The 26,653-nt window shown below is 34.0% G+C and overlaps 1 protein-coding gene across 15 annotated transcripts in view; it reads left to right on the top strand.

Annotated features, from left to right (window-relative positions):
• The window catches only part of LOC132938226 (homeotic protein antennapedia-like), a 204,848-nt gene that overhangs the window by 143,098 nt on the left and 35,097 nt on the right, over positions 1 to 26,653 (top strand). Inside the window, exons 1-2 of one of the 15 annotated variants that reach the window (XM_061004941.1) lie at positions 11,365 to 12,594; positions 24,053 to 24,117. The exons of 11 other annotated variants lie outside the window; for them this stretch is intronic. The gene's annotated coding sequence lies outside the window, so the exon portion shown is untranslated. Of the gene's footprint in view, positions 1 to 11,364; positions 12,595 to 16,031; positions 17,725 to 24,052; positions 24,118 to 26,653 lie in introns of those variants that run through there. 3 more of the 15 variants (XM_061004939.1, XM_061004940.1, XM_061004937.1) reach the window with 3 other exon arrangements.

Here is a 26,653-nt window from a genome sequence, read left to right as displayed (position 1 = left end):
ATTTATAAACTATTACAATTCTGAAAAGAATTTATTTTCCAATGCGTTTAAACATTTAGGTTTTTTTTTATAACATGTTTGCAACATGTTTTTTATTATTAATTCTTGCATAGTATAGCTAGGTTAGTGAATGGTATAGGTTTAGGAAGTAATAATACCTATACCTAATTAGTATAGTTTCTGATAAATTAGTATTCCTTATAATCAATAATATTTTTTATTCTACAAAAATTATTTCTAATGCTACCTTGGTAATTTATTTTGATTTGTGTCGAAAAATAATATATTTAATCTAATTAAGTAAATTATTAAGTATTATAGGTAAAGGTATACAACATAGAAGTACAGTCATATATAATTTTTATATTAATAAGTATTTCCAATTTTTTTCTCGGTTGGCATATATATAGGTATTATATTTTGTTAGGCATATCCTATAAAAGGTGTTTTTATATTTTAACATTATATAGGAAAACGAGAAAACATGGTGGCTTAGCCTGTATTAAATCACGCAACTACGCGTGCAATAATTTTTGACTGCAGTTTCTGAGCCGTTATTATTTTTTAATCATTTCTACTATAATGTTATTTGAATGTGCAGTCAGTACCTTCCTATTAACATTAAAAATAATAATTAATACTTTTAATTTCCATCTCTTAAAGAGCACTTATAATATTATGTTGTTTGCAGTCCTAAATTAAATATTAATGAAAATTGCAATTAGCCTGCAGTGTAACGATGTTTCTTTTTTAATTTGTTTGTTTTAGTTGTCCATCTAAATTGTAAATGTAAATATAAACAATATAAAATTGTATTGTAATTTAATATACCTAGGTCCAATGATTTATTTTTAATATATATTTTATATAAACACTATTTAGTATACCTAATATAAGTATACAAATAGTGATTTAAGTCTGAATATAATGTAGAAGTCGTATTAAACATGTAACAACTTATATGAATAATTTATTTTATAGATGTAGGTATGGGTGTTTACCTTTTAGAGGTCCTATATAATAAACATGTCATAATTATACAGCCTTCTTACTGAAATAAAATATTTTTGAAATTATTAATTGAAATTAGTACTTATAATAATAAATAATAAAGCTTTATTAAAGCTGTTTTTCTAATATATTAATGTATATTTGTGTATTGCTTATTCGTCGAAATCCTACTATACCTATAATATTATACCTATAGGTATATGATGTAGGTATATACATAGGTATTAAAATAATATAATATAGGTGGGTGCGGTACTGTGGTAAGAAGTCTATATATATAAGACGATGAAAATAACAACAATGCACGTAATTATCCACGTAAATGTACAACTTTCTTAGTAATTTCTACAGCTATGCTTAACGTATATAATATATAATATATGTACCTACATATTTTATTCATATGTATAAACCTATATGCGACAGACCTGTTGCACGAGTAACACTGCTTTGCTTTTGCGATTTTGCTTATATTTTAATCTTATATACCTAGCAATGAAAACCCATCATGTCGTAAAATGATAAAACAGTAGGTACTACGTATTTTTCAATTTATTCGACGGGATGATGCATTTTTAGAAAAAACGTTTATAGTCTACTAATTTATAGATTTCAACAATTTCTCGAGATAATCCTGCAGATAATTTCTTCATTTACTTCGCAGCAGGCATATAGGTATAGGTACAGTGGGTACTATATATGTAACCTAAAAGATTTTTTTATTTTAAAAGAATGCGGAAGTTTGTAATAAGCATTAATTACTATCTTAATTCATACATTGGTATATCTATAAAAAATGGTGCTTGTTCTTTTCATTATTTTACGAACAATTACCTACTTATAAATTATATAACTTGGAAGTCAAAAATAATTAATTTTTTTGGTTTTATTAATTATAAGTTTTTGTTAAAAAAACAAAAAAAAACTGTATTGTGATGGAATTACACAAAGATCGACTTTAAAAAAGTTTCAGCATAAAAAGAGCAGATTTTGGAAAACTTTTTTAAAAACACGTTGGAGCGTTAAATTGGTTTTACATATAGTTAGTTTATACCTAACTATTATAATTATTGTGTTCATATTGAATGAACATATATATCGATTACGGTCGTTAAAAATAATTTATTGGTCTTCATATTTCTATATCTCTATATCTATTCAATGTAACTATAATAAAAAAAGTTGGTTGTAATATTGTGTGGATTAGGTAGGTACCTCATAATTTTAGCGATTATAATAACTATAACAATCCTTATAGCAATTCGGTAGTAAAAAGTATACAGAGCGCGCACATATAAACTGTGGTTCTTTACAAGTCCAAGTATGCCTACACACGATCGAGAACGTCGTCGGGGAATTTAAGTATACGCAGTTAATAAAATCTGTTGACGAAGAAAGTGCAAAGCAAGTTACTAGAGTAGCAGCACTCACCTACACATATACATATATTTACTTATTACCTACCCTACTGTATAATATTATTATTATTATTATTATAGTTACTATTTCCAACGTGGTTGCGCGAACGATAGTGACTGCAGCATGGGAGCGAATAAAAAGAGCGAGAGAGACGGCGCGCGTACATCATATACACACGCACTCACAGGGTTGCCATCGCCGGTCGGCCGGTCCTCCCCGCCACCCGGCCCGCCCGCCGACGGACCCTTTTGCGCGCCGACAAGACAGAAGATCGATGGCGTCCCGGTCGGCCACCACCGCCGCGCACGCCGCCGCTCCACCGCGAACGCCGCGTATACGCGTATATACATCGCCGTGTCGCGCATATCATCCCCACCGCCGCCGCCGTTGGGGCCAAAACGCACGAGCCATTTCGCACTCCATATTTCATATCGTGCGGTACACACGCCCGGAGAGACGTGCGCGCGCCGCCCGGTGGAAAAAAAAGATATCGCAAAACCATCCGCGGCGATCTATATTGTCATTATTTTTGTTATTATATTATATTGTTGTGTGTACACTATTGCGCCGAACGGTACCAACGCGACTTTTTAATCGCAACAGTCACGTAAATATAAAACGTTACCTATGTAAAACACTATTATAAAGACGGGAGTTACAATATGTGCGCGATACTCCGTATAATACAGCAGGACTTACGATGATATAATACGATATTAGGAGGCCGTATATGTAGGAGGTGTGTAAATGATGTCCGCGTGTCGTTTTCATGAATGGAATAATATAATATGTACCTACATACAACGAGGACGGGTTTTTTGTCGTCGTGACTCTGCAGCGCGTGTTGCTCTCCGCGCGCGCTGAAACGTTTTCACAAAATTTATTGCGATAGCGGGAGGAACGAGTTAGGGGTCGAACCGCGTATAATATATAGAACGCTAAAAGAACGACGACGACGACGAAACAATATAACGCGTGTGTAAGTACGTGGTATATATACGAATGGGAGTCAAGGTCGTCCGGAACGGCCTCGTAAAATAGGTTTTTACGAGCCACCGCTGCCGCCTCGCCCCGGCGGAGGTTATAACCGCGTCGACGACGGTGTGCACAAGATTTATATAGGCGAGACGGCCGCGGCGGCGTGCGTTTGCGCGCCGTTACCGATGACGCCGCCGCCGCCGCTATGCCACCGCCGTTATCGTCTCACCGCGTCCCACGACGGGCTTATAAAAATACGATTATCGCGTAATATAATATTATTATGATGTACGTTTGGCTGTTGTTGTTGTTGTTTTCAAGCGAAGAAATAACGACCGCGTGCCAGTTTTCCAAAAACCGAATCACCCCCTCGCCTGCGGCAACCTCAGACGCGGGTCGGCTCCCGGCACGGCCCACCCGACGGCAGTTTCGAGCACGTTATAAAATATAACATTATAAAACCATACGACTGCGATGTGGGTGCTCGTGTTCTACGTGTGCGTGTGCATCACGTTTTATACAAATGAAACATATAGGTAATAATAATAAAGTCGTTTTCGTATTTTATGGAGCATTGGAAAAACGCATCGCGCGGGACTTTCCCGGAAAAATAATATTTTCGTTTATATACCTAAATCAAATTATAAATTATAATACCCATATATTTTATTTTATAATACGGTGCCGATGCCGTTTCCGACACGTGCGTTTTATATATCATCGCAAATAGATTAGATATTTGCAGGGGTATTATATATCTACAAAATATAGTATACCTTTATACTAAAAATAATAACAATCCTCAGTCCTCACGATATCCGCCAACGTTCCTGCACACGCAATGCGTGCGTAATTCATCCCATGTGCGTGCGGCTATGTGTGGTATATTATGTCTTTATTAGTACAGTAGGTACCTACCTATTATAGGTGTGTGTGAGTATAAGTAATTTAAATATATTTACGTAATATTTATACTGGTAGGTTCCTATATATAGGTATTGTGTGTTATTGTCACGGTGTATAGTAATAATAATTTTACTTTTACATAACATTATACACGTACCTATAATACGGACTGTTCGCACCAAGTCATTTTTATATAGTTTTATAATGTACTTATTATTGTACTTTATGTACTTTTATTATATACTTGTATGCAGTTCTGCGTCATATAGTAAAATATAATAATAATCGTTTGATTACTGCATGGCTATGAATATACGCATTTGTATGTTTTTAAATTTGGCAAAATATATCATATAATAAAAAACGGATGGGGCTAAAAAATATTTCTAATTTGCCCAAACATGTAATGTTTGCAATTTATTTAAAAGATAATCTAATAATTTCAATGAATACATTAAATACATTATATTTTGTAATGATTATATAGTTTAAGAAATAAAATAAATTTGATTGAAGCATAACGTATATGCAAAATACAAAACCTCAAATTTCACTCAGTTGGCTATTACGAGTATAGGTACCTAAAATATATACTATAATAAATATTATAATAAATATTATACATTTTCTAGGTTTTTCTTCTACATATGTTCTTAACTTAAAATAATCAGCATTAATAAATTGCTTAATGTTACTTTAAATCCCTATACCAACTTATATGTTAAACATTTAAACCGTTTACCCACTGTTCTTATATTATAATACACTAATACAGGTATACACTTTTTAAATTGAATAGAATTTTGGTATCTAAATTAAATTATCAAGGCATAATATATTATACAGTATACTTTAATTACATAATTTACCTGTATCATTATAACTTATTATCAATATTGGCACACATTTTATCCTTTACATAATTCTAAAACTCAGGAGTCTGCAAAATGTATAGGTTAAGCTAAATGTCATACTTTGAAATAAATTATCTATATACAAAATAATATTATATAAATTATACAGAGCCTTAAAGTTAAAAAGACAATCTTATTGCTGCTCTTAGTCATTTGGAAATATCAAATTTATTAATGTAAAAGTGATTAATAATTTTCCGAATAACTATACACTTTTTAATTTGTTATAATATAGGTATACCTACAGTATATGGGTACCTAATATATGACATAAAGCACCTAAATACATCACATTAATTATCATATAAATTAAATTTCCTTCAATGGCTATATTTTATTTATATTTGTGTTTGTCATATAATATTATAAAAAGTTGTATATTATGTTTTCATGTACTCCTTTTATTTATATTAATTAATAATCATTAGTGCGCGTTGAATACTCGTAACCAAACCTGTATTTTATTTGTATTACCAAAACTATAATGTTTATAAGATATTACACTGTTGTTTAAATTAATGGTATTGTAAGTACAAACAGCTATTAGGTATTTAGCTAAATACATATATCTCAATGCCTATACAATATCATCTGTAGGTATTTGTAATTTCCACTAATAAATACTAAAAAAAACTTATTGTAAACGTCATAATACAGTGCTTATACCTATAGTAATATTTATCTGCTATATATTACAGAAAAAATATATCTGTCTACACATGCCTGCATTATATTATGTAGATTTGAAAAAAAAATAAAAGCATCACTAAATCATAAATGAAAATAACTTGTACCTACCTACCAATCCCAGTTGTGAATTTAATGCACTCAAACGGCCTCGACTTGTTGCTCGCGGTAATTGCTTTTTTAATGTTTGTTTTGATTCGATTCTATAACTTTTACTGACCCAAATTGTGAGAATAAACAAAACAAAAAATGATTTATTTATACTGCCACTGTAGCATTTAAACTTGTGTTATATTCATTGCGGGAAGGTTTTTATTCCTACATTCGTGTAGGTACCTATGTATATCATTTAATATGCACACGCTATAACCGGCAATATCGCGATTTAAGCGCGTTTATAGCACGGATAGTGAATACTTACACCAACTATTAATATAATTTACAATTTTCTATGTTTGAATATATTAGAGTCAGATCATAAACAATATATAATGTATTTGTGCTCGTGTAAATAAACAAATATACTATTTGTGTGTATATGAAATTTATGCCGTTGCATATTGGATTTCTTCCGGTTTTTATTCTCTCAAATATTATATTACACAAGCGACATCAACTGCAGCGACGACGACATGCAACGCGATGGGTGTCAAGCGTCCTATCCGATCGCGCGGGCGTCATAATAATATATATATTTTTATTGCGCCTCCTTGTCGACGACACCGGAACACCTTAAATTCAGATTTTTTTTTTCATCTCTCTCATTCCCGTCCCGTATTTTATACCGTTTCGGCGGCGGCGGCGGCCTCTCAGGCGCGGCGTCGCCTCCGGTGTCGACGGAACCGTTTCTGGCCCGCGCGTATGATACGGAAACTCTTTTAATAAATTCGGACCGAGTGAACCGCTGCGGAGTAAAAACGGATAGAAAAAAGAAAAAGCAAAGTATGAAAAAAATGCCTTGCCGCCTCCCCGCCGGCAAAGGCTTTAAGTATATATAATATATTATTATATATTATATATGTGTGTGCGTGCCGCAGAAATATATATATATATATATATATATGATATATATTTATATACCTATATATATATCGTCGTCGTCGTCGTATAATATATAGGCGAAACTCATAAATACGTCTGGAACAGAGAGAGGAGTCGGTCGTGGGCGGTCGGGCGGGCTGGCGGGTGCGGTGAAAGTTAGTCTGCCGTAACGGAAAATGTTTCCGGCGTACAGTCCTGCGCGCGTATACCTACCTATATATATTATTATTATATAGTGCAGTCAGCCCCTGCAGGGCCCGGTCCCGCGACGTATCCGCCACGAGCGCGAATAAAGAAGAACAATGGAGCTTATATATATTGCAGTGTGTGTATATATTTGTGTGCCCCGGCGATAAAACAGAAAATCCGAATTTCGACCCCCCGCTAGGAGGTGTTCGATATGATTCTGCCGACGGCGCAGTGAGTGCGGGCGAGGGGATACATTTTTCTCTTTTCTCTCTCCCTATCTCACCCTGCTTTCTGCCCTACCCCCTCTCTCAATTGCACACGCACACACATCAAATATCTCTCTCGTTTTATTTTAACTTGCGAACGCCGATCGATTCGTCTGCATACCCATCACACACATATATTATACATTCATATTATTTATGTATATAAAAATATAATATACTAGGCTGTTGCGAAAACACGCACTCACGCACGTACACACCATATACCGTGCTGCAGGGTGTAGTTATATAATATTATACTGAGTGTATCGCACGTAGAGATTATATACTTTTACATTGAAATCGCGTTTCATTGTATGTCACATTTTCGTGATACACACTGTATAATATATTATAGTGTATGCTGTATATACGAGATATATTATAATCTATATATTTGGTCTAAATTGTGGTGGGGGTGGTGAGGGACGTCCAAAAATCCTGACGGCTCGTTTCCGCAAACGACATGTGACACGCTGCCGCCGTCGCATGTGGACCGGCTTTCTCCTAATATGTATATTATTATGAACGACCCGCAGGGATGGAATTTCGGACGAATATTGCGTAACACGGCCGCCATTTCGCAATATTTCTACTAAACATGTTTTATTTTCATTTCTCCCCTCCCCACGCTGCGATGCATTTGTCTGATGTTACATTATAAACACGAGATTTTCAAATTTCCCTTCACCGAAATTGCCTATTTGTTACATTATGCGTATAATAGGTGTGTAATAAGAACATACAAATAATATTAAAAGCAACATACGTTCGTCGTGCGCATGTATAATATATATATATATTTATGTATATATGTATATATGTATAAATTTATATGACACCGACGGCAATGTATCATTTTTACATTAATTTTGTCGCGCGAACTATTTCCCAACGTAATTTAATTAAATTCACTGCAATTAGACTGCACGACAGTTTGTTGTGTATATGCTAACGATATAAAGTCGAATTATAAACAAAAATTATAAGGTTAGCACCGCTGCAGACGCACTAACTAATATAATATGTTTAATTAGACTATAGAGAATGACTAATTATTCGTCGAATTAAAAAACGTCGTGTTGTAATGACGAGGAAAACTATGGTGGTGGGGGTGGTGAGAGAACAATCGAGAAAAATAAACTTTGCTCGTTAATAATACGAGAGTACTCGAAAAACATTTGTCGACGAGTCTCTCACAAACTGCGTATTATTATTATTATTATACAAGTGTTTATTATGTGCTCGTAAAATTATAGCGTATAGCTGCAGCTTGGCTGTCCCGTCCTGCTGCAGTGGACGCGAACAAAACAAAGGCGTAAAGACAATATCGGTTCGTCCGTCAAACCTGCGTATTGTTTCCGACGAAAATTGGTCGCGTATTTTGTCGGACTAGCTGCAGCAGCAGTCGTCTAAACATAATATTATCATTATTAAAGCCATATTATAATATAATGAGCTTATTTGTGGCAGACCGACAGCGGCACACGCCAGTTGTCGCCCACACAAGCACACGTGACACATACACACACACACATATGCGCGAGTTAGACGATATATAAAAGCTTATTTTACCGACCTAATAAACCGAAAAAAAAAGGGAACAATGAAAATAATGCACAGACACCTCCCCGCCCTCCATGCCCAAACACACTTACCTGAGGCCGGCCGGTGTTGTATATAGTACCCCGTGCGCGCGTATGCAAATTTGTTGACATTATTGTTTCTCTATTGTATACTATATAGGTACGTATGATATCTCGCTTTAATATTATTATCATGTGTACCAGGTGAATCAATGTGTTGCCGGCGGTGAGTGTGTGTATATATTAGGTATATAATGTAAGTAGATATACCTATACACACACGAGGACGAGGTTTTACGTTGACAAAACATTTATATATAGCTGGTAGGTATATATTATATAATATGCACCACGCGCCCACGGGCCGTATAAACGCGTACGATATCGATCTGACATTACGTTTAATAATGCGTGTTGTTGTTTTATCAGATGATGGTAATTAAACACGGGATATAACTGAAAAAAAATAATGTCGGGCCCGTAAATACACATATTAATAGTGTCTGCAGTGCGTGTGTTCAACGCGAAAAAAAACGATCGGGCTTGTTTGCTGTGGAGGAATGTATATATGTGTAGGTATATATTATTATGTGTTGGTATATTATGTGTGATAACGTTCATGCGAGTTGATGAAACAAAAAAGTATAATTAATAAATTGCCTATTTTTTTCTTTTCTCTCTCCCACACGCCAATTAGTTGATAAATGGAAGCGGCGGTGTACGATACTTATTATATAGGAATAGTGTACCTAGTAATATTATAATCATATACATGTTATACTTATACCTACCTTCTTGTTTAGTGTCGTTTATTTCGAACGTGATGAAATAAAATATTATACCTATAATATTATTTAATTAATATGTACAGTGATTTTATAACGTGTAATAGACAATAGTTATTCCGAAAACTAGTACTATTTTTGAACTATTTTTTTTGAAGTTTGTCATTAAAAAAATAATTTTCAATTATCATTTTAATTTTTTGGTTATATATCTTCATAATCATCTTTAACTTCTTGGGAAGACAACGTACATTTTTAATTTCGTATTCCAGCTTAGAGAAAAATATTTAATTATATGTACATTTTAATTTAATAAATAATTATCCGATCATTAGCAATTTGATTTCCATACCTAAATACAATTACTCAGAAAAATATTCTGCTTTGGACTTTGGAACTAAAAATGTATATTGTAATTAAAAAATAAACACTTAAAAATAAATGAGAATAATACAAAATAGTATGAAATATAACTTTTGTTTAAAAATGTTATTAAACAGATATAATATTTTATGCTCTGCCATTATTAGTTTTCATAATATCGTTTTTGCGTAAAATGTAGGGAAAAATACCATTGGTTTACAGTATTTGTAAGCTCAACTGAATGTTTGCACGGATAATATAAATCAAAAAATTAAAATGATTTAGTAACTATGTTAACTAACTTTATCCGGCCCACAGACAAGAAAAAAAGTTAAACTGATAATATTATACGTTCTAGAGTGTTATATATTCATCATTTTTGATGGCCCGCAAACAGTTTCCAGATTTCTAATGTGGTGCTTCAAAAATATAAATCGATCTCACCTGAATTATAGGTTCTTTAATTTCCTATAATCACAATTTATTTTGATATATTATTTATACGAATATGACATAGGTACAACAATAATAAAATATATGAAGTGTAACAGCTTTATTGAAACACGCTGCAGTAATTTATATTCAGTTGATTGTAAGTTAGTTTTAGTTTAATTACATTTTATGACTACTATACCTATAATATAATATACAAAAATCTATAGTGTTATTGTGTAAAATATAAGAAATGAGCTGTTTACATTTTAAAATTTCAAATCCAACTCAATAATCAATTTAATATGTTTACTATATTTTTATGATATTTTAAGTGTGTATGATTTTATTTTCACATATGACATACTTAGGGATATATGATTTTGGTTCAGTCCAAAATGTGTTTTGTAATTATTAGGTACATCATACATTTTTTTTTATGGCATATACATATATAAATATTAAAGGAGAACATATTTTTACAAGTATTTGTGAGTATTATTTCGTTTGTTTACTTAATTATTATTATTTGTGTAATCACTATCAAAATTATAAACGTATTCAAATAGTTTGTAATTAATTTTCTTTTAAAATCCTATAATATAATTTATTTATCTAAACTACAAGTTTTATAAATATAACATTATCCCAAAAATCTCAGTTTATTTGAAAACTAAGAAAACTTTTTCTCTTTCTCATTCGAAATTAACAGACTATCTACGCTCAAATAACAAAGAAGAAACTTGTATATTTTTAACGGATTTCCGAAACGAGTTTTACTTTGATCTATATAACAGTTATAAAAATACCTTTTTGTCATCTAGTTCATGCTTGTGACATTAGCACTAAACATTATAGGTATAATAAATTATTTAATTATATACTTATACACTGCATATGCTGGAAAAGCAACCGTGCGTGCGAACGACTGCGTAGACTAGGACATGAACTTGTGTAATAATATAGTAAGCATAATTTTCGTCTTTCGGTAGAAAAAAAAATGAATATAGTTTTGTCTCTGCTGCAGCAGTGGCATCTCTCGTATACCCGCCATCTTGTCGATTGTATATAGTCAGTTAATTTCTCACGTGTCCCGGGGCTCCCTTATACACATATACAATATGTATGTTGTATACATGTACTGTAATATTCCTACGTTCACAGCACACGCGTTAGATTTCGTTTTGACATTGACTAAGCTGAAAAACGACGCGCACACATATATTTTCGGGATATTTCACCCCGCGGGGTGCAAATGCTATATATATATTGTATAGGCAATAGGCATATACACACGCGGCCAAAAGTATTTAGACGTTACGATGCCAGAATACACCGTCGGGGCAAAAATGTCCAAAAAACAAAGAGAGAAAAACGAAAAAAAAAATGCACGTCTCCCAGGTTGCCGCGGGTTAGACTCGTTGCGCACCAGCTATCCACGTCTCCCTCTCCCCGGCTCGGGCGGCGATGATGAATGAACCCAATAACAATAATAATCTTGGAATATATTAGGCATGCACAATACCTGGTTTATATACCTCTGTTTATATACCAGCTATATTATATACCTACGTGAGTCCGCGTATACCCTGCGGCGGCCGGTGCATTGTGTCGTCGTCAAGGCCCGACCCCCGTGCGTGGGTGGACGCGACACCTGGCAGACGCAGCCCGAAGACGTTGCTGCGCGGTCTATCCTCCTCTTCTCGTCGTAGTCGCCGTCGTCGTCGTTGTTATTCTTCTCCTTTTCGTCCGGTCTCCCGTTCATTCTTCTCCGCCGTTCAATAGCCATGAAATGAACATTGATTGGCAGGTCCCGTGTGTGGGGGCGCGGGGCGGTGTGTCCGCGATTGTCGTCGTCGTCGTCGTCTTCGGCTGTCGCCTTCACCGCGTCACAACACCGGTGACCGTCGTTCGCGGTGTTGGTAGTATTATGTCTCCGCGGAATTTCCCGTCGTCGTCGTCCGCGTGTCGTCTGTCCGCCGCCGCCGACGCAGGATTTGTCATTCGTTTACGTCGTGGGGTAAGTCGCACATAATTTTCCGAATATTAAAGATACCTTTAAGTAGGTAAATTATACGTGAGTGGGTGAATAATGATGATATTTTCAAAAATACAACGGGTCACTGATTATGATTGCCTACACAAGACGGAAGTTATTTCCAACATTTTTGATATTGGGTAGAAATAATCACCGCTAGCTGTATATTAAGCGCTGTGGAAATTTATATTTTAGCGTTTTAATGCTAATAATGGATTAAAACTAATTTTTTGTGTTCCTGCCTAATTTAATTGTAACTTCTAGCAATATAATATTCAACACATTGCAATAACGTGTTATAATACTTTATCTGATTTTTAAAAATTGTAAGCAGTTGTTAATATTTTTATAAAAAATTAATAAAAGCAGGTACTACATATACACGTGAAATTTATAGGAATTTCCGAATGCATTAAATGCGATTTAGGTAACTTATTAATTATTAATATTTTTATTTTTCCGATAGATAAAAAAATATACACATAATATTATCGTTATTATAGATAAATATTGTACAACAAAAGAGTGTTTCTAGGAAACCATTAATATTATATTGTTTATTTTAATAAAGACAAACGCTAATTTTGTAAAACGCGCAAATAAAAACAAGATCAGTTATTCGTGAACATTGTAGAATATTAAACATTTGTTGTCGTCTATATACTATATGGTACGATGCCATAATTCCATTGCCACTCGCAGTGGATAGAATGCATACGCATCACTTTATAATATAACAGTTTATATTCACCTGATGTAGATTTCATACGACATTATGATGTATAATATATATGCTTCTCGCGTTTAACAGAAGTAAACAATTTGTTTTAGAATATAATAATAAGTGAACTTTTTTTTAACCGGACGCACAATCACTATCAATAACTATCAATAAATGTCAACAACTTACAATACTATCATAACTTTTAAAAATCAGTTAATTAGTATTATAACATTATGCAGGCTAAATAATTTTTCGATTCAAAATATTATGATTGTGTAAATAAGTTGTCGGGTCAATCATTTAAATCGCGTTTAGGGTTTATGTGTGCAAGCGTTTTTAAATGTGAATAAGCGTGCGTGCAGATTTTGAAAATATACGAGATATATCATTATGAATATAGGTAACTAGCGTGCGGTTTATCTTTGCGCAATTGGAAATCGTGTGTGTTTAATAATAATAATAACGATAATGCGCCCTGTTAAACGAGTCGTATAAAAGCACGTCCGGTCCGATCGAATATACGACTGCTGTTGCAGTGGTGTGTGTGCGCGTACAGCGATTCGAATAAGGAAGTGTCCCGTTCATAAATAATTAATCGAATTAACGCGCCACACGAACGTGTTATGTTATTATGTATATATATATATATATATGCATGTATATACATAAAGCGTATCTACGGGTTGGAATGAAATGTATTTAATTGCTGCAAGTTCTCACAGTTGGACGAAAAATAAAAACTGCGCGACGCGCGTCCGCCTCCTTTTGTAATATTATATTATTGTAGGTATTAGATAAAAATTAGATAGCTATTGAAAACGTGTACGGTAATAATATAATATGTGTCACGGCGACGATGGCGTGTATGAAATCGAAAGGTGTTTTTCGAGTAGAGGAAATATATTAGTATTATTATGTCGTGCGCGCGTATAATAGGGGACATATTTGTTAAAGGGTGTCCCTAGAACTCTTTATGTGGCTTCGCATAAAGACGACGGCGATGTGCTTATCCCCCCTCTATATTAGGCGGAACGGAGAACTTAGTAATAAGTGCGTTTACTATTAATTATTATAGTACAAAATACAAATGCATCGGTGATCTTTAATTCGGCCCAGTTTCTATAAAAATCGTTGTTGTAGATTATTCTATCGGAAATAATGAAATTTAATTTTTAAAACCAAAACTATTGTCTAATATGTGTTATCGGAAGGTTTTTAAGTGTAAAACACTTTAAGAATATCGCAGCTTAAAGTACGCATGTACGAATAAAAACTTACGTGAAACACCGAAAGTTCCATAACGACAAAGAAATGTAATTTATATATATAACAAAACAAATGCACTCTAAATTTGTTTGTAAGTGATATAGTTATTTATTAGAAAGTTTTTGGCTCAAGAGTTACCGACTGAATCACGAAACCATTATATTTTCCTATCTAAAAACGGACGGTTTAAAGTTTCTTCCACTGATTTTTTCCCGCACTCTTTGGGAAGTTTTAAAACTACCAAACCTCGGAGGATTCTTAAAATTTTCATATTGGTAATTTATAATTTTATTTTTACACCAGTCGAATATATCATTACAAAATACAATTTACAACACGGCGTCAAAACAATACTAGTAGACTTTAAAACCACGTACAACAGTCGAATACTTTTAAATTCCTGAACTCCATGATCTGTGCTGATATCTAATTATATTTTTATTTTTATTTACGATTATTCCGTTCATCTGAGCAACTGTAGCAGTACAATTAAGTATGCGGCCGGCGGCCTCTGTTTAATCGCGCCAACGGAATTTTTTCTGAGCAGTAATAATGTTGTGTGTGGAAATAAAAAAACAACAATAATAAAACCATAATATTCTTATCGACCGCGTATATCGTGTGACCGTGCGAGACGAATGTTTCTGCGTACCTACATATATATAATAATATCATATAGTATACACATTAATATAATTATTACCCCTTTTATACGGTGTGTACCAATATGGGTATCTCGATGTCATGGAACGGAAATCGAGTTTTCCACACATTTCACTGCAAGTATTATAATAATATATACGCGCCTACGATTATGTTTCAAGATCGATTTCACGAAACATTTTTGACGGGTTGACATTTTTCGCGTTAATACCGAAACGTAAAATATACTGCTAAGGACACTCCCTAGTCCTTATAGGCATACATTTTTGATATTATTTAAGACAACCCATAGCGCACTTTATTTGATAGTATCATTGTATACAATTTTACAACCTATATACTCGTAGAAACAAGAACATAATAAATACTTTTCGGCGTTCAGCAGCGTTGGGTGTGGACGGGAAATCGCCCGAGCGTGCGTATATATGATATACATATATATATACGAATGTCCACAATCAGTGCCAAGTATGTTTGGCGGCAAAATATAGAAATAAAACCAGACTTGACAATTTGGCCGAGAGAAACGTCGCATACAATAAAAAAACCACCGTACCACGGCGGCGCAAAAAAATTGTTTTATTTTTCGTGCGTTCTTCCACCGCGTAAGACTCCTCGTACACTCGCCGCATCCTATGCGGTACGTTTCGCTGAAGGCGTGTTGTATAATACTATATGGAATTGGAATACTAAAAAAAAATCATGTAATATTATGTCATGTATATATAGCATAATATAATGAGCAAACGCTTTTGATTCATAATTGGATTTTTTTTTTGCCAAAACTATTACACGGGTGCTTATTAAAACTGCAGCCGGAGTTAATAATGCCAAATTTTTATTTTTATAAATTTATTTATACGCGTACCTACCTTTAACATGTGAACCTTTTGACAACAGGATAGTGAAAGCTGCTCGTATATCGAAGAATTCGTTCACCCACTCGTTGCCATATTTGTTGAGATTAATAAAGATTTTAATACAATTTAAATTTTAAACGTAGAACTACAGTAATAGCAAAATATCGAAAATATGGGCAAAAGTTGGAGAACGAATTACAACAGCGTACTTACCTATGTAATAATTATAATATGTTTTTAAGCTTAGGACAAGCCTTATACTCTAACGAAAAGTAGCACTCAAATATCCAATATCAAAAACGCATTTGACTTGGTGGATACGTGTAGTAAGAACAAATTAATAATATTTATATGATTATATCATATGTACCTATAACCTCTTTGAACGATTTCAAAATTATCATACGATATTATAACATAAAAAAAATACCTAAATAATGTAAATATTTGTAGATTTATATAATTAGTTCTATCCTATTCTCATCACGTACCTAAATACCTATTTCAACGTTAAGCTGCAGAGGGGAAAAATCTATAGAATAAGGGTCTGCAGTGTATTATATTCATATTTCGTACGGGGATATAATATATAGGAGAGATATACTATTTTTTTCCTATCGGAATCGTGCATGTATAATAATAATAAGGGAGGATCAAGTCTCGTACATAGGTATACGGTACTTCCTCTACAAAAAAAAAAAATACAATACAATACAATACAAAAATACATTTACTATCGTCGTGATGCCTATGTATTATATACCTATATAATATATATATCCCATGTCATATATTATTATAGTCTCGGTGTCCTAAACGAGAACCCGGTCTGCGAATGGCGGTGGCCGAGAGTCGTCGTCGCGCGGCGGCGAGTAAACAAGGGTGCGCGTGTGCTCGCGCTTATACAATACGATTCGTATTACGTTATAGACCAACACTATACCACCACCAAAAAAAGCGTATACGCCACTAGGATTTGTCCCACACACACACACACACACACACACACACACACACACACACACACACACACACACACACACACACACACACACACACACACACACACACACACACACACACACACACACACGGTTGCGAGCGTTCGACGTTGGTGACGATGAGTATACACACGACGTCGACGGCTGCAGCGGCTGTCGCAGCGGCGGCGGCGGGCGATCGTCGTCGGTGTGGGCAACACGGTCGCGGGGCGGAACGGAATAAAAAAAAATACGCGAGCGCGCGCGCGCCGCGCGCACACACACGTACGCGCGCACGACTAGCGTTTCAATACGCGTCCGATGTACGACGGTGACGGTGCGTTCGACGACGTAGTTTTGCCGCATGATATATCCGAGAGTTCGCAGTGTCGTCGTCGTCGTTATTAAAACCAATTTTCGAATTCGATTCGACTATACGCGCGCGGCGGTGTACCTCGCGCGGGAGACAGGAAGTGCAGTGCGCGACAGTTTTTCGTTTTAGTTTTCCGCCGCCGCTCACAACCGGTTGTGTCCGGGGATGATATGACATTATTACATGACTGCGACGTCGCGTCCGTCGAGTGTACGCGAGCGTGGCTCTCCCGGGGTCGCACGACAGGTAAATTCGTTTCGGCCTTTTGTAACAATAATAATATTATATATTGCATAAATTATTGTTATTATGTATAATAATAATTAGCGAACAAGATGGAAAACGACCTTGTCAACCCCATCCGGATATCGAAACAGTTCATAATAATAATAATAATAATATGTTATAATGGGTGTCGGACGTATCTACTACACTATACGTGTATATATAATAATAATAATATTATGTGTATCGTGCATAATAATTATAACATCATTATACGATATGCTCGCGCTCGGCGAGGGACGATTGGCCACGGTGAGAACGTCGTTGTCGCGCGAAGGGTTTTCGTTATTATTAAACATAATATATACCTATCTATATTTTCTCGTCTGATAGCTCAATCGTGTCCGAGAACCGGTTTTTTTGTTTTCAGGTCCGTTTCTACCGTACATAATATAATTATTGTTTCAATACATTTGTCTCATAAACGCGCATAACAATAACGAATTATTATTATAAATACGCCTACAAATATACGTTATCTACGTTTTTCATTTATATTCCAGGAGATTTATATTACAATACCTTTTTTTTTCAGTGTTTTAGTGTTACCATTATTATTTACTGGTAGTAATTATAATATTATGTACCTAAGTAAGTACATTTATTTTTTGTTAGTTCCATCCATAGGCTCAAGTTTGTTATAATATTTCGAACCATCGTCATGACGTACGGCGTACAGCCGCATTATTTAATGATAAATTTATTACTCACAATTGCGATACAAATCGCTGTATCTATACATTTTCTGCGCATAAATACCATAAATATAGGCGTCATGTAATCGTAGTATTTGTTATCGCCATGAATTAATAAACACATAGATCATGTCTGGAAAGCGTATTAAAATAGGTGTTTTAAACAAACATAAAAGTATAAAATAATAAAGTTTCGTTTCGTTCGGATTTCGACGCACAGCGGCGCTTAATCACTTTGATGAATAATAATATATTATATAGACCATATTTCAATTTCACTTTACTTATGCGGTGAATTACAATGAAGTAAAGATGATGTTACTGAAGTGTTGGGTGTGTTAGAGATACCTATACATGTTTATGGTATGGACACATGCGTGTAATTGTTACGCTATATAATATTACGTTAATTAATAGAGTTAAATGTTATTATAGTTTACCATTAATTAAAAAAATAAAAACGCGACCTACATGTTATACTAACACGGTCTATTATCTGATGCTTTTTTGTTTTATAAAGTTTATTGCTTGGAACTATAAAATTGAGGAGTTTGAAAGAAAATTTAATTTGGAAATTGCCTACGAGTTGAATCGGGTATAGATCAAGATCATAGGTCATACGCCACTACATTTAACCCGAATCAATCATGATATATTTTACTATGAGAAATATTTTAATTAGAGTATATTATGTACTTAAATATTAAATAATGAATATTTTTCGGTTCTTTAATATCAGTAAAGAATAATTAATCATTGTAAATATTTTTAAAATGGACTTATCATAAAAAATGGTTTTACATTAACACCTCTGCAGGATATTAAAATATTATTTGTTTTTGGATATTTTCAATATAAGGTGTTTTATTTTTTAATTAAATTTGATGATATATAACTATATAAGTAATTATTTTTGTTATCTTCATATAGATATCAGTTGGAGTCCATGGAAATTCTTAATAATTGAGAATATAGGTATAATAATTATATGTATTCGATATAATGTTGTATGCAATATGAATAATGTTGATGTATTGTAAATTATTCATTAAAATACTATACATTTTCTTTTCAAAATCTAATTTACCGTACATTCTATAACGAATCTCGTAAATAATTATTCAGTCGTTTTTGTCCGAATATCAACCGCCACGCATAGTTGTTCTTTTATGACTTAGCGTTAGATATATTATATAATTGAAAGTATGTCGGTATGCGCATTCAACAATTATTCGTATAAACTTTCATTAATCGTGTTGAAATTCTTTTCATCTGCAATACATGATAATGTGATACAATATTATATATTCTTATGAATTTATTTTGATAACGGTCCATTAATATAAAGCTGTGAGTGTGTGAGGTATACGAGTTTAGTATCGGTATGGTTTTTTCAGAGTTATACGTTATATATTATTTTATATATGCGAGGAGGTTAGTAAGCACTTTAACCCGCCAGTAATATTATAGGTACCTTCTATAATAACAATATGTGTACCGATCTGTTGGAATACCAACTTTAGTGCGTAATATGTGTAAGTACCTCTACTATATAATAAAGCTGCTAGTGTCTCGTTATAGTCGTTATGCAACAATGCGCTGTCGTCATAAGAATAATAAATTTACGGCGTTGCCCTTGAAGCGTCAATAAAAATATACACATCTAGTTTTCGAGAAACAGACGACGTGTGTGTATATCCACGCCGGTTAGCTAGGTATAAGGTACACTCTATCGTGACGCTAAAAATGCAGCGTAAATAATAATTTTATCATGTATTCATATATGTAGGTACCAGGTACCTAGGTATATATAGGCTTATAGTCAGTGGCGTCATTTGGTGGGACGCAAAGTGGGCATTTCCTCATATCTGATTTTAACAGCCAGTTACCCATTTGGGCTGATGAAAAACTTGTTCCCCCCTCTGTTAGAAACTGAAATGACGCCACTGCTCATATAGTCGGAAACGAACTCGTGTCCATTTGACTTCGCTGAGCTCCGGGCTGAACGTATATTATGTACCTATTATAAGTATATAACCTTATACTTATAATATCTATATTATAATATTTTGATACGTTTTATAACTTGTACCGTCGACGACACGAAATCCGTTAAATACGGCACAAAGCTTTTTTTCATAATATGCTCCGCTAAAATGTAACCATAAGATGTATACACGCGTGCCCTAGTTAGGTATAGGTACCTAAGTATAATACAACATAAACAACACGACCGCGTCGAAGTGTACGTAATACGATAATCATTATTATATGGTATAATAATAATCATTATTATGAAGCTCGTTGAAAACGAATGTAAACAAAAAAAAAATATTACGTTAATACGATTCACGACAACAACGAAAACCGGAAAACCCCTGTAGTATAGTTTAGGCGCACCGCCGCCGCAAAAGACGCTCGACGCGCGGAGACAGTTATAATTTTCCACGATGCTTAACGACCCGAGGCCTCCCCGATCAGACAATTAATTTCGACACAAACGAGATTCGGTCTGCGGAGTCTGCTGCAGTGCGTGTGTACATTATTGTTTTTCTTTTCTATTCGTTTTTCACCCCGCGCCGCGAAATGTTTCGCGCGGTAAACTATCGCGTCGCGTATATACGAAAACAATATAAATAATAAATGCGGCGGTGTGTATATACACACATATATATATATATAATATAATATATACCACGACGGGCTAAATCACGTCGGGACTTAAAACTCTAACCGCGGGGGTGGTCGGTGCGGGGCGACGTAATACTGGACACGGGGTGGGGCGCCCTTACGTCGCCGCCACTGCGGTGATAGGTGCGTTATTAACGAGCTTTCGGCGCGACGGGGGTCCCCTCGCCCGCGCCTCACGCTCAACGGGTTTTAAGTCTGCAGAACAAAAGGACATTGTGTGTGTGTGTATAAACTACATTGTGTAGATATATACAGGGCGAGTCACGCGTGGGCGTGCGCTTTAATACATACATCGTGCCGTCACCGCCGTTGTCGTCGCGGAAATTCGCATATTATTTATATTATTATATACATAGGTACACATCATATTATGTATAGCGGAAATTGTACCTCAGAAATATATACGTACCTACCGCATAACCCGTATTTTACTATAGGTAGCTAGGTATATACAAAATACATAATTTTCATTACGATCGGCGTGTATACTGCAGTGTTATGGTCGTTGGGGTCAGAAAATCTCAATCGTTTAATGCGTGCCATATTATAATATATTTATATATTACGTTATCGTGTATTTAATATATAATACGTAGTCGATATTTGGGCGTGCATATAATATATTATAATATGTATAATATACCTACTTGCGAGTGTTAAATTATAAGATCGAGAGACCCTCAAGCTAGGTGTCTTTTAATAACTTAGTAATATAATATATATATTATGTTATCGTATTTGTGTGTTATGTGTTAAACACCCTTGCTTGCATACCCTATAAGTGCAAGTACAACCCGTGGCCCATTTATGTTTATATTACAGCTGTAGTCGAAGATTATAATAATAAATTATTATATTATTATTATGATCCTCTGACGAAAAGTTCGTTTTCGCGATTGTGCCTATGTATATACCCCTTTACTCAATAATATCATGTGCCCATTCGTTTACATGGATTATACTGTGTTTTTGTACCTACAAAATGCAATGTCACCGAATTCTTTCTGAAAATGTAGCTTTTAAAAAATATAAAATATAATAATTAGGACAATATATTACGCAACGTCGCATATTGTGAATTCGAAAAAAAGGCGCTAACGAGATTAACGTCAACGTGTCCGACGTTATAGTAATTTATTAAGCTCGTTTAATAAATCATAAAATAAATGTTTACATTTAGGATGGTTTGATCGTACGAGTTGGTAGGTAGGATTTTTAATTTTTTTTTTTTATTAAAAGTTTGTTTATTTCCCTGACATCCGTAAAAATGTGTTTTTTGAGTTGCACCAACTCGACATACCGTGATTTTGTTACATATAATTTATAATATAAACATATACAAATTAACTGTTATTTACATTTTCAGGTTAGTTCTTCATATGTACCCAATAAATAGGTATACGTTTTAATTGGTATCCGATCGTTGATGCGATACATCGCTGCTCTCTCTTTCCCCGCCGTTAGCGCCGTTGTACATAGTTGTATAGACAAGATTAGGGTACGTGCCAAGACGCACTATAGGCGCACTCATAACCTATAATCGAGTTGTCTTCGTGTTTACACCTATACCTATACCACGTACACGACCGCCGTTTTCTATCGAATCGATTTCCCGCGTTAAGCCTATGTGGTGCTATAATAGACACGTGTAACTCACCTATAGTTGTTGAACATTTTTGTTACTAAAAAAAGTAGATTTCTAGATAATAAAAGTATAAATTTTTAGATAATAACAGACAAAAAGTATGAATGAAAAAATAAATTAACAAACAATATAATGTGTTATAACACAAAATAGATTTACTGAACTATTTAAATTTAAATTTTTTACTCTTTGTTTAATTATATCGTTTCCATATCAATGTCATATACGATCCTTTGATAGAAACGAAATCATAAGTCAATATAGATAAGGTTAAAATTGTCATCGATGACGTAGATATTTTATTTCGTGGTAGGTACCTAATATTTTCACAATGTTGGTCAAAATATAAAATATGAATTTTATGCGTTAATATTTAAAAACCTTCAAATACATGCCAAAACTGAGCAAAATAAATGTTTGATTTAAATTGTTTATTATAGGTATACTCGGTTTTTCAAGTAGAATTTTTATTTGGCCTTGCTGTTTATGGAACCATCCACCAAATAGATGCAAATTTTATAAGTTCCTAATCCCATAATAATTATAATATAACAGTAAAATATTCGACATCTTTCAATATATAATATTAAAAAATATTCGACGTACACAGGTTTACAGTGATAGCCGCGTATAATGTATGACTGGGGCCGGATTATACCTACTACACGGTTATTGGTTAAATTTCGATTGTCCGTGCAGTTTCGGTATAGGTAACCGGAAAATAAAAGTGTACCCACGTCATTTTTTAACCACGCTCGGCACCAATTGTCATGATAATAATAATAATAATAATAATAATTCGGAGGGGACGCGGAAAATATTATATTGTACATCACACGCGATGTGCGCGTGCGGGAAAAGCCCGCGGGTACGGTTTACAAAAGGAAAAAAAAACCGATCGTAAAATCATTACTGACGCGCGTGTCGAACTATTTTATTTATTTATTTTTTTTTTTTGTGTGAAACTGATAACGCGTCGTATATAATATTATATTATACATGTACAGCGCCAATAAATTATAAAACGCTTCTTCTTTTCATTTAGCCAATAATGTGATTTATAGTGCTTTGCGCGTTTCACCTTTCAGATTAGAGCTGCTCGCATCCGCGCCAGTCATGCGTATTTTGTTTCTATAAATAACTCACAAAATAATATCCTATCTCGATGATTCATGATTCAATATACATAATATAATATAATATTATTAATAATATATAGTGAGTAATCTAATTATTTTATTTTCATTTTTTGTTGCAGGTAAGAAGACGTCGATTTTTCACTTTGTTTTTGTATAATATAACCTATATATTGAGGTCTACTCGGTGAGTTGCAAAAAATATACATAATAATATTATATATTTACGACTACAAATCTCTGTTATTATTATTTATCTCTATATATTAGCACGCAATTGTCGTTATTTGTTACGCGCACGTATTATTTTATGTTGCTGCACCGGACTTCAGTCGAATTTTTAATTACAGTAATACATTTATATACATCGTATATAATAATTAATAATGTTGTGCGTCGCTTTTCGCGGTCGGTAGGTATACATTCATAATATATACGATAATAATATGTTCATTTGAAAAACTTTTTATTATGATTTTCTGTATACTTTTTTCCCGCAAAATTTTGTAAATTCTATCAAATCATCGTTTATCTCCGTTCGCTTTTCACAGTTTTATCATTGTACCAATGTGATTCCAACTCATAGTCACGTGTGCTGTCCGCTTATAATTATCGCAATTCGCGAGGTATACGAACACGTCTATAACGTTCGATTCGTAATCGCGTGAGTGTGTCACCATCAAAAAATCGCTTGTTATCGTTATTGAGGGTCTCGCGCTAATAATCGGACACGTGGAAATTTACGGCTTTCGCGTATATTATAGTCTCTCCTATATATAAATAATACAATATGGAGCTGTTTTCCGCCGTGCATATCTATATCATGAAACGATGAAAATATTATAAATAAATAATAAAAACAAAAATCTATATGTAGAAAACAAAAATAATATTAAATAAAAATAAATCACGCGCACTATATATATTATTAAATATTATTTTACTATATATATATAGTATTATAATATATTATACGCCGATATTACAGTCCTTATACGCTCGACGGGGTTATAGTTCCGCCCGCACCTCCCGCCTCACCGTTGATATATATTATTATATATGTTTATATTCTATTCATATTTATATGGTATTATATATTATTATATTGCAACGGGCAAATGTCCAACCGGATGTCCACTGACGCGTGTTAGCTGTTTATCAAAAAACGCCACCGCCCCGCACCCACCGCCGGCCGTAGTGTCCCTGTCGGGTCCTCCTCACCATCGATGCTGTGTACATACTATACATTTATATAATATAATAAAATATCAGACTAGCTCACTCCTCTCCCCACCCCCACGCTTAGACGGTAAATTTTCCTATCAATTTTCCAGATATTGCCAATATTCCGAGTGTCCGTTGCTAGTACACATATAATAATATATTGTTATATTCAATACTTTTTTTTTTGCAAGTGCGAACGATACGATCCGAATGCGTATAATATTATATTATATAGATCACGCCCGATCAGATATAACACCGTTGACGCCGTCCCTTTTCACAGATTGATTATTTAAACACAGTGAACGCACTCGTTATTACTTCTTTGAAAACTTTCGATTTAGTATAGATAAACAATATTTTTATATTGTCCCTGTATTTTTTTTTACCCTTATTGTGGAGAAAGCACTGGCTACTTTTGAATTTTAAATCATAACCTAGGAAGGTACCTAATTGTGATATCATTACATGAAACCGAGTTTAATAGAATTTAAGGTATATCAATCATTGATATAAGCAAAATGGTGTACAACAATACAGTCACGGCGGGATGCAACTTTTTTTTCTCTTATTTCTATTGGTACTTACACAATAACTCTAATAAACCCTAATACATAGGTACTTAAAGGTGTCAAAATAGAAGTAATTTAAACTATTGTGTAAACATTTTTGGAAAAAAAGTGAGCTCTTTGAAATAACGAGTGTTGGAAAATATATATTAAACGAATCCTCTTGTATTATGTACCGTAACGAGATGTACGAGCATATACATTTTTACAACTATTTAGCGAGATAGTTTGTTGATAGATATACCGACTATAATAATATAGGTTAAATTCTTTTGTAACTTTATTAACGTTTTTTCTTCAGTTTTAACGACGGCGACAGCGGTCGTGATCGTCGCGAAGACACTATTACTACCAACGCACGTCGCTCGATGAATGTCTTCTGTCTTCTGTGCACACGATGCAGATCATATACCTTTCTCTTTTAGTTTACCGCGTGACGAAAAATTTGCAAACTAAGATTCTTCAACTATGCGTGAGATGGTATTTTTTTTAAATTCGGTATTTTTTTTTAACCGAGAGACAACAAATGAACTTTTTTATTCATATATTATATTATAATTTATTAACTCGCCCTACAACTGCGTTCTAACGCGGCCATAACTATACCATCATTATATATTATCATTTGTGTGATGGCGGTATACGCGTTTAAACGGTTCGCAAAAAGGGTCTAAACCCGTAGCCCATCCCCTTGCGGTCGCTTATAGTATAGTTATATAGGTACTACCGAGTACAAAGATATTTCTGAAAGACGACCATGGCCATTATATAAACGTTATATTATTATTGTTCATTAAATATTCTACGTTTTATTGATTTTCTATTAAACGTTATTTTTAATAATTAATACTATTGTGTTTTCGATTACGATAATATAGGCAAATCCATTCACTTCCTAACTTGTATATTAAGTGATATTGATTAAGCGTG

Source organism: Metopolophium dirhodum, chromosome 2 (assembly GCF_019925205.1).
Source record: "Metopolophium dirhodum isolate CAU chromosome 2, ASM1992520v1, whole genome shotgun sequence".
Lineage (NCBI taxonomy): Eukaryota > Metazoa > Arthropoda > Insecta > Hemiptera > Aphididae > Metopolophium > Metopolophium dirhodum.
Note: the sequence above shows the minus strand (reverse complement) of the source record. Positions and strands in the feature narration are given on the sequence as shown.